This window comes from Stenella coeruleoalba, assembly GCF_951394435.1.
Source record: "Stenella coeruleoalba genome assembly, chromosome: 1".
In the NCBI taxonomy this organism is placed as follows: Eukaryota; Metazoa; Chordata; class Mammalia; order Artiodactyla; family Delphinidae; genus Stenella; species Stenella coeruleoalba.
The window spans coordinates 73,617,094-73,623,729 of record NC_137169.1 but is presented as its reverse complement, the minus strand read 5'-3'; the positions used below and the strand labels follow the sequence as shown (position 1 = coordinate 73,623,729).

General features: G+C 40.0%; 1 pseudogene across 1 annotated transcript; it reads right to left on the bottom strand.

Moving 5' to 3' along the window:
• Positions 1-3,129: 3,129 nt before the first annotated feature.
• Positions 3,130-4,092, bottom strand: LOC307188980 (large ribosomal subunit protein uL6-like; annotated as a pseudogene). Its single transcript has one exon. The product of its transcript is annotated as a large ribosomal subunit protein uL6-like (transcript).
• Between the last annotated feature and the right edge of the window lie 2,544 nt (positions 4,093-6,636).

Below are 6,636 nucleotides of genomic sequence, written 5' to 3'. Positions count from 1 at the left end.
TTAGGAGGCGATAAAGGGACTGGCGGTCATGCCCAGCTTAGTAAATGGCTCCTAGACTAATCCCTGTCGTAGAGAAGAGCCGACCTCTGGACCTGCTTCCTGCAGATCAGAGTGTGAGAGCACAAGGTCCCACCAACTGGCACGAGAAGCTTCATAGCTTCTCTGCAGCTGTCTGGAATTTCCCCGAGAAAGCAAAAGACAAGGCTGAATATAGGCTTTCACCTTGAAATACCATAAAGGTAATAAAACAGGGCATGGTGGGTTATGACAGGTTGCTTTGCAATGCTCCCACTTCACATTTTATGTGAGTTTCCAAGCAACATGCTTATTGAAACTAGGGAAGTGGGGAAGTGAGTGATGAGTTCAGAGAACTCTGCCGTGGAAGTGCCCAGACAACTTTGGACATAAGAGAACTGCTTTTCCCATATCCCTAACCTGACCCCTTCCTCACCCCAGTACCCCCAGAACCTGGTGAAATCCTAGCACACAAGAGCTGTTCAATTAGGACTCATGCCCTTGCCTTTATTGATACCTGACTGTATGTCAGACCTTTCTGTATTTATCTAGCAATCATCAACGTTAGCAGGAAAACAGGTTCCATCCTATTTTCTTTAGATATTTGTTAGTTAGGTAAATAAAGCAGCTCAGTATTTGGCGGAGCCCTAGGTCATTATTCAACTTCTGGGACACAACTCTCCCCGTTGTGTATAACCCATACGCCTTAACAGAATGTCTGGTTCTAGTTTTGGGTTTCAAAATATTAGCACTTAAGTAAAATTAATTTAATTAAAACTTAACTGAGTTTTCTTTCTAACTAATTTAACACATAATGCTTTTTCCTTCTAACTTTTATTTTTCTGTACAATGAAATGTATATTAAATAAAATAAATAAAATTATGTAACTTCTGCGGTCTGGGTTAACAATTAATATGGCGCTTAGGTGCCTATCCATATACTTCTTTGTACGAACATAGTAAAAAGGCACAGCTTCGCACAAATGGGCTAAGGAAAGCAAAAACTATGTAAAGGCTGCCTAACAGGAAATGAATCCACACCCCAGGAGGTCCACAATAATAAAGTCAGGGCTGAATATATGAAGATTTATATGACATGTTAACACATTATTACCACAAATTATATTACTAAGTCAGTCATGGGAAATCGGTTCAGGGCCAGGAGGAAGTCAGTCCATGGTCAAATTCAGCCTTTAGTTTGAAACTCTTCCATCTGCCATGATCACAGAAACCTGACCATCCAGTGCCTACTGGACATAAGATCAGGACATTAGCAAATGCTGACTGTGTAAGCCCTTAGAAACAATTTTCTGTTTGCACAACTGTCAAGAGTTTTCTATAATTGTCTTTCTAATTCTACTCTTATAAACTGTGCCTGTTGAAGAAGTCATTTTATGATATTACTGAAATGGACATTGTCTGAGAGGTTTCCAGAGAACTGAAATTCCATAAATGTATTTCTGGTGTCATCCGTTGTGTTTGGTATTCTCCCCCTTCTCAGGGACACATGTAGCTGTCTCTAGGGAGAGGAAGTACCCCATACCCATATGTGACAGGAGTACTCAGACTGGGGCTCTGTGCTTCTGAGGTACAAATGGAACCAGCCATAGAAGCCCCGGCACCTCACTCTGACTCTAATTTAACTCTTATCTTTCCCCCCCAATTTGTCATCTTGTTAGTTCTTCCAATTTGGTGATTCTATTCCAACTGATGGGCTTCCTTCTTCTTCCTTCTTGTATATCCTCTGTTTTCTCAGATCTATTCTTTGATCTGGTGCTTGTTTCAAACACCATCTTGGTACCGCTCCTACTCAGTCCAGGGTCACTCCCAAAATATGGCCCCGGCGGGCGCTGCTACATTGGGCTGCTGGGCCCGCCCTGTGAGGCCCACCGCAGTGTATCAGGGAGACCTCAGCCAGCTCCTGGGTTTCTTTAAAGACTTTATTTTTTTAGAGTAGTTTTGAGTTCATAGCAAAATTGAGAGGGAGGTAAAGAGATTTTCCATATATCTTCCTTCCCCCACACATGCATAGCCTCCCTGCATCATCAACATCTCCCACCAGAGGGCTACATTTGTTGAAATTGGTAAATCTGCACTGACATCATAATCACTCAAAGTCCATAGTTTCCATTGGTGTTGTACGGTGTACAGGTTCAGACAAATGTATAATGGCATGTATCATACAGTGTTTTCACTCCCCTAAAGATCGTCTGTGATCCACCTATTAATCCCTCTCTTTTCACTAACCCCTGGCAAATACCATATCCATAGTTTTTCTATTCCAGAATGTCATATAGTTGGAATCATATAGTATGTATCCTTCTCAGATTGGCATCTTTTAGTTAGTGATATGCGTTTAAGTTTCCTCTGTGTCTTTTCATGGCTTGATAGCTCATTTCTTTTCAGTGTTGAATAATATTCCATTGTCTGGATGTACTTCAGTTTATTTATCCATTCACCTACTGAAACAACATCTTGGTTGTTTCCAAGTTTGGGCAATTATGAGAAAAGCTGCCGTAAACATCCATATGAAGGTTTTTGTGTGGACATAAGTTTTCAGTTTCTTTGGGTAAATACCAAGGAGCACAATTGCTGGATCATGTGGTAAGAGTATGTTTAGTTTTGTAAGGAACTGCCAAAGTGTGTTCCAAAGTGGCTGTGCATTTTACATTCCCACCAACAATGTATGAGAGTTCCTGTTGCTCAGCATCCTCCCAGCATTTGCCAGCGTTGTGGATTTTGGCCATTTTACTGGGTGTGTAGTGGAATCTCACTGTGTTTTTTTTTTTGTTCGTTTTGTTTTTTGCAGTACGCGAGCCTCTCACTGTTGTGGCCTCTCCCGTTGCGGAGCACAGGCTCCGGATACTCAGGCTCAGCGGCCATGGCTCACGGTACCAGCCGCTCCGCGGTATGTGGGATCCTCCCGGACCGGGGCATGAACCCGTGTTCCCTGCATCGGCAGGCGACTCTCAACCACTGCACCACCAGGGAAGACCTCTCACTGTGGTTTTAATTTGCATTTCCCTGATGACATGTGATGTGGAATATCTTTTCTTTTCAATACAGGGCTTTTACTGTATCTTTAAAGTATCACAAATATGTCTTGGGAATCATTCAGCATCTTGTTTCAGTAGCTGGACATCTTAAAACTTTTTCAGCAGGCTGCTGAACTGTTCCTTTTTCAGAGACGTAGATACTACCCAGAAATTTTCTGATATCCTTGTTTTTAACTGTTGTGGCCTGCTGAAAAAAAGCAGCTAAATTTGATTTAAGTCCACTGCTGTTTCCTTCAAGAATTAACGCATCTTTCTGGGCTTGAGATACGGAGCAAGCAACTCCTGGCCTCATCCAACCTTTGTGGATCTATTTTTCACTCAAGAAATTTTGGATTTCAAAAAGAGGCACATTCTTCTGAATAATGGCATTGATGGGGAAGTGAGCATACACAGCCTCATCTTGTGATGGAAGCCCAGGGTGACACTCTTGGTCATGCACTGTACGTGACTACAGATAGTGCTAGAGGTACCAGTCCCTTTCTATTTCCCCAACATTTGTCAGCCTGGAGCCTCTTCTTTTCTTTCCAAGGAAACTGAGTTCTACTTTGATGTGACTGAAATCCTTCTTCAGGATTCCTCAGGGGCCCTTCATAATAACTGTGTGTTCTTTCAGAGTAATGTCAATATTTTCGAGAATGTGGACAGCCTGATTGCTGAGAATGGTCTTCATTCTTGCAGTAGACGTGACAAAGACTTCATATGTTTATTTGCCATCTGTATATCTTATTTGGTGAGTCTCATTAGGTCTTTGGCCCATTTTTTATTGGTTTGTTCATTTCCTTATTGTTGGGTTTTAAGAGTTCTTTGTATATTTTGGATAACATCCTTTATCAGATGTGTCTTTTGCAAGACATTCTCCCAGTCTCTGGGTTGTCTTCTCATTCTCTTGACATTGTCTTTTTTTTTTAAAACATCTTTATTGGAATATAATTGCTTTACAGTGTTGACTTATTTTCTGCTGTATAACAAAGTGAATCAGCTATAAGCATACGTATATCCCCATATCCCCTCTCTCTTGCATCTCCCTCCCACCCTCCCTATCCCACCCATCTAGGTAGTCACAAAGCACCGAGCTGATCTCCCTGTGCTATGTAGCTGCTTCCCACTAGCTATCTATTTTACATTTGATAGTGTACATTTGTCAATGCTATGCTTTCACCTCGTCCCAGCTTACCATTCCACCTCCCCATGTACTCAAGTCCATTCTCTTGGTCTATGTCTTTATTCCTGTCCTGCCCCTAGGTTCATCAGAACCATTTTTTTTTTTTTTTTAGATTCCATATATATGTGTTCACATACAGTATTTGTTTTTCTTGTTCTGACTTACTTCACTCTGTATGAAAGACTCTAGGTCCATCTACCTCACTACAAATAACTCAATTTCGTTTCTTTTTATGGCTGAGTAATATTCCATTGTATATATGTGCCACATCTTTATCCATTCAACTGTTGGTGGACACTTAGGTTGCTTCCATGTACTGGCTATTGTAAATAGAGCTGCAGTGAACATTGTGGTGCTTGAATTTTTCTCAATTATGGTTTTCTCAGAGTATATGCCGAGTAGTGGATTTGCTGGGCCTTATGGTAGTTCTATTTTTAGTTTTTCAAGGAACCTCCATACTGTTCTCCATAGTGGCTATACCAATTTACATTCCTACCAACAGTGAAAGAGGGTTCCTTTTTCTCCACACCCTCTCCAGCATTTATTGTTTGTAGATTTTTTGATGATGGCCATTCTGACTGGTGTGAGGTGATACCTCATTGTGGTTTTGATCTGCATATCTCTAATGATTAGTGATGTTGAGCATCCTTTCATGTGTTTGTTGACAATCTGTATATCTTCTTTGGAGAAATGTCTATTTAGGTCTTCTGACCATTTTTGGATTGGGTTGTTTGTTTTTTTGATATTGAGCTGCATGAGCTGCTTGTATATTTTGAAGATTAATCCTTTCTCAATTGCTTCGTTTGCAAATATTTTCTCCCATTCTGAGAGTTGTCTGTCTTTTTTATGGTTTCCTTTGCTGTGCAAAAGCTTTGAAGTTGCATTAGGTCCCATTTGTTTATTTTTGTTTTTATTTCCATTTCTCTAGGAGGTGGGTCAAAAAGGATCTTGCTGTGATTTATGTCAAAGGGTGTTCTGCCTATGTTTTCCTCTAAGAGTTTGATAGTGTCTGGCCTTATTAGGTCTTTAATCCATATTGAGTTTATTTTTGTGTATGGTTTTAGGGAGTGTTCTATTTCATTTTTTACATGTAGCTGTCCAGTTTTCCTAGTACCACTTATTGATGAGGCTGTCTTTTCTCCATTATATACTCTTGCCTCCTTTATCAAAGATAAGGTGACCATAGGTGTGTGGGTTTATGTCTGAGCTTTCTATCCTGTTCCATTGATCTATATTTCTGTTTTTGTTCCAGTACCATACTGCCTTGATTACTGTAGCTTTGTAGTATAGTCTGAAGTCAGGGAGCCTGATTCCTCCAGCTCCGTTTTTCTTCCTGAAGGTTGCTTTGGCTCTTCAGGGTCTTTTGTGTTTCTATACAAATTGTGAAATTTTTTGTTCTAGTTCTGTGAAAAATGCCAATGGTGGTTTGATAGGGATTGCATTGAATCAGTAGATTGCTTTGGGTAGTATAGTCATTTTCACAATGTTGATTCTTCCAATCCAAGAACATAGTATATCTCTCCATCTGTTTGTATCATCTTTAATTTCTTTCATCAGTGTCTTATAGTTTTCTGCATACAGGTCTTTTGTTTCCTTAGGTAGGTTTATTCCTAGGTATTTTATTCTTTTTTGTTGCAGTGGTAGTGGGAGTGTTTCCTTAATTTCTCTTTCAGATTTTTCATCATTAGTGTATAGGAATGCAAAAGATTTCTGTGCATTAATTTTGTTTTTTTTGTTGTTGTTGTTGTTGTTTTTTTAATTTTAACATCTTTATTGGAGTATAATTGCTTTACAATGGTATGTTAGTTTCAGCTTCACAACAAAATGAATCAGTTATATATATACATATGTTCCCATATCTCTTCCCGCTTGCGTCTCCCTCCCTCCCACCCTCCCTATCCCACCCCTCCAGGCGGTCACAAAGCACCAAGCTGATCTCCCTGTGCTATGTGGCTGCTTCCCACTGGTTATCTACCTTACGTTTGGTAGTGTATATATGTCCATGCCTCTCTCTTGCTTTGTCACCGTTTACCCTTCCCCCTCCCCGTAGCCTCAAGTCCATTCTCTAGTAAGTCTGTGTCTTTATTCCTGTTTCACCCCTAGGTTTTTCATGACATTTTTTTTTCTTAAATTCCATATATATGTGTTAGCATATGGTATTTGTCTCTCTCTTTCTGACTTACTTCACTCTGTATGACAGACTCTAGGTCTATCCACCTCATTACAAATAGCTCAATTTCGTTTCTTTTTATGGCTGAGTAATATTCCATTGTATATATGTGCCACATCTTCTTTATCCATTCATCCGATGATGGACACTTAGGTTGTTTCCATCTCTGGGCTATTGTAAATAGAGCTGCAATTAACATTTTGGTACATGACTCTTTTTGAATTATGGTTTTC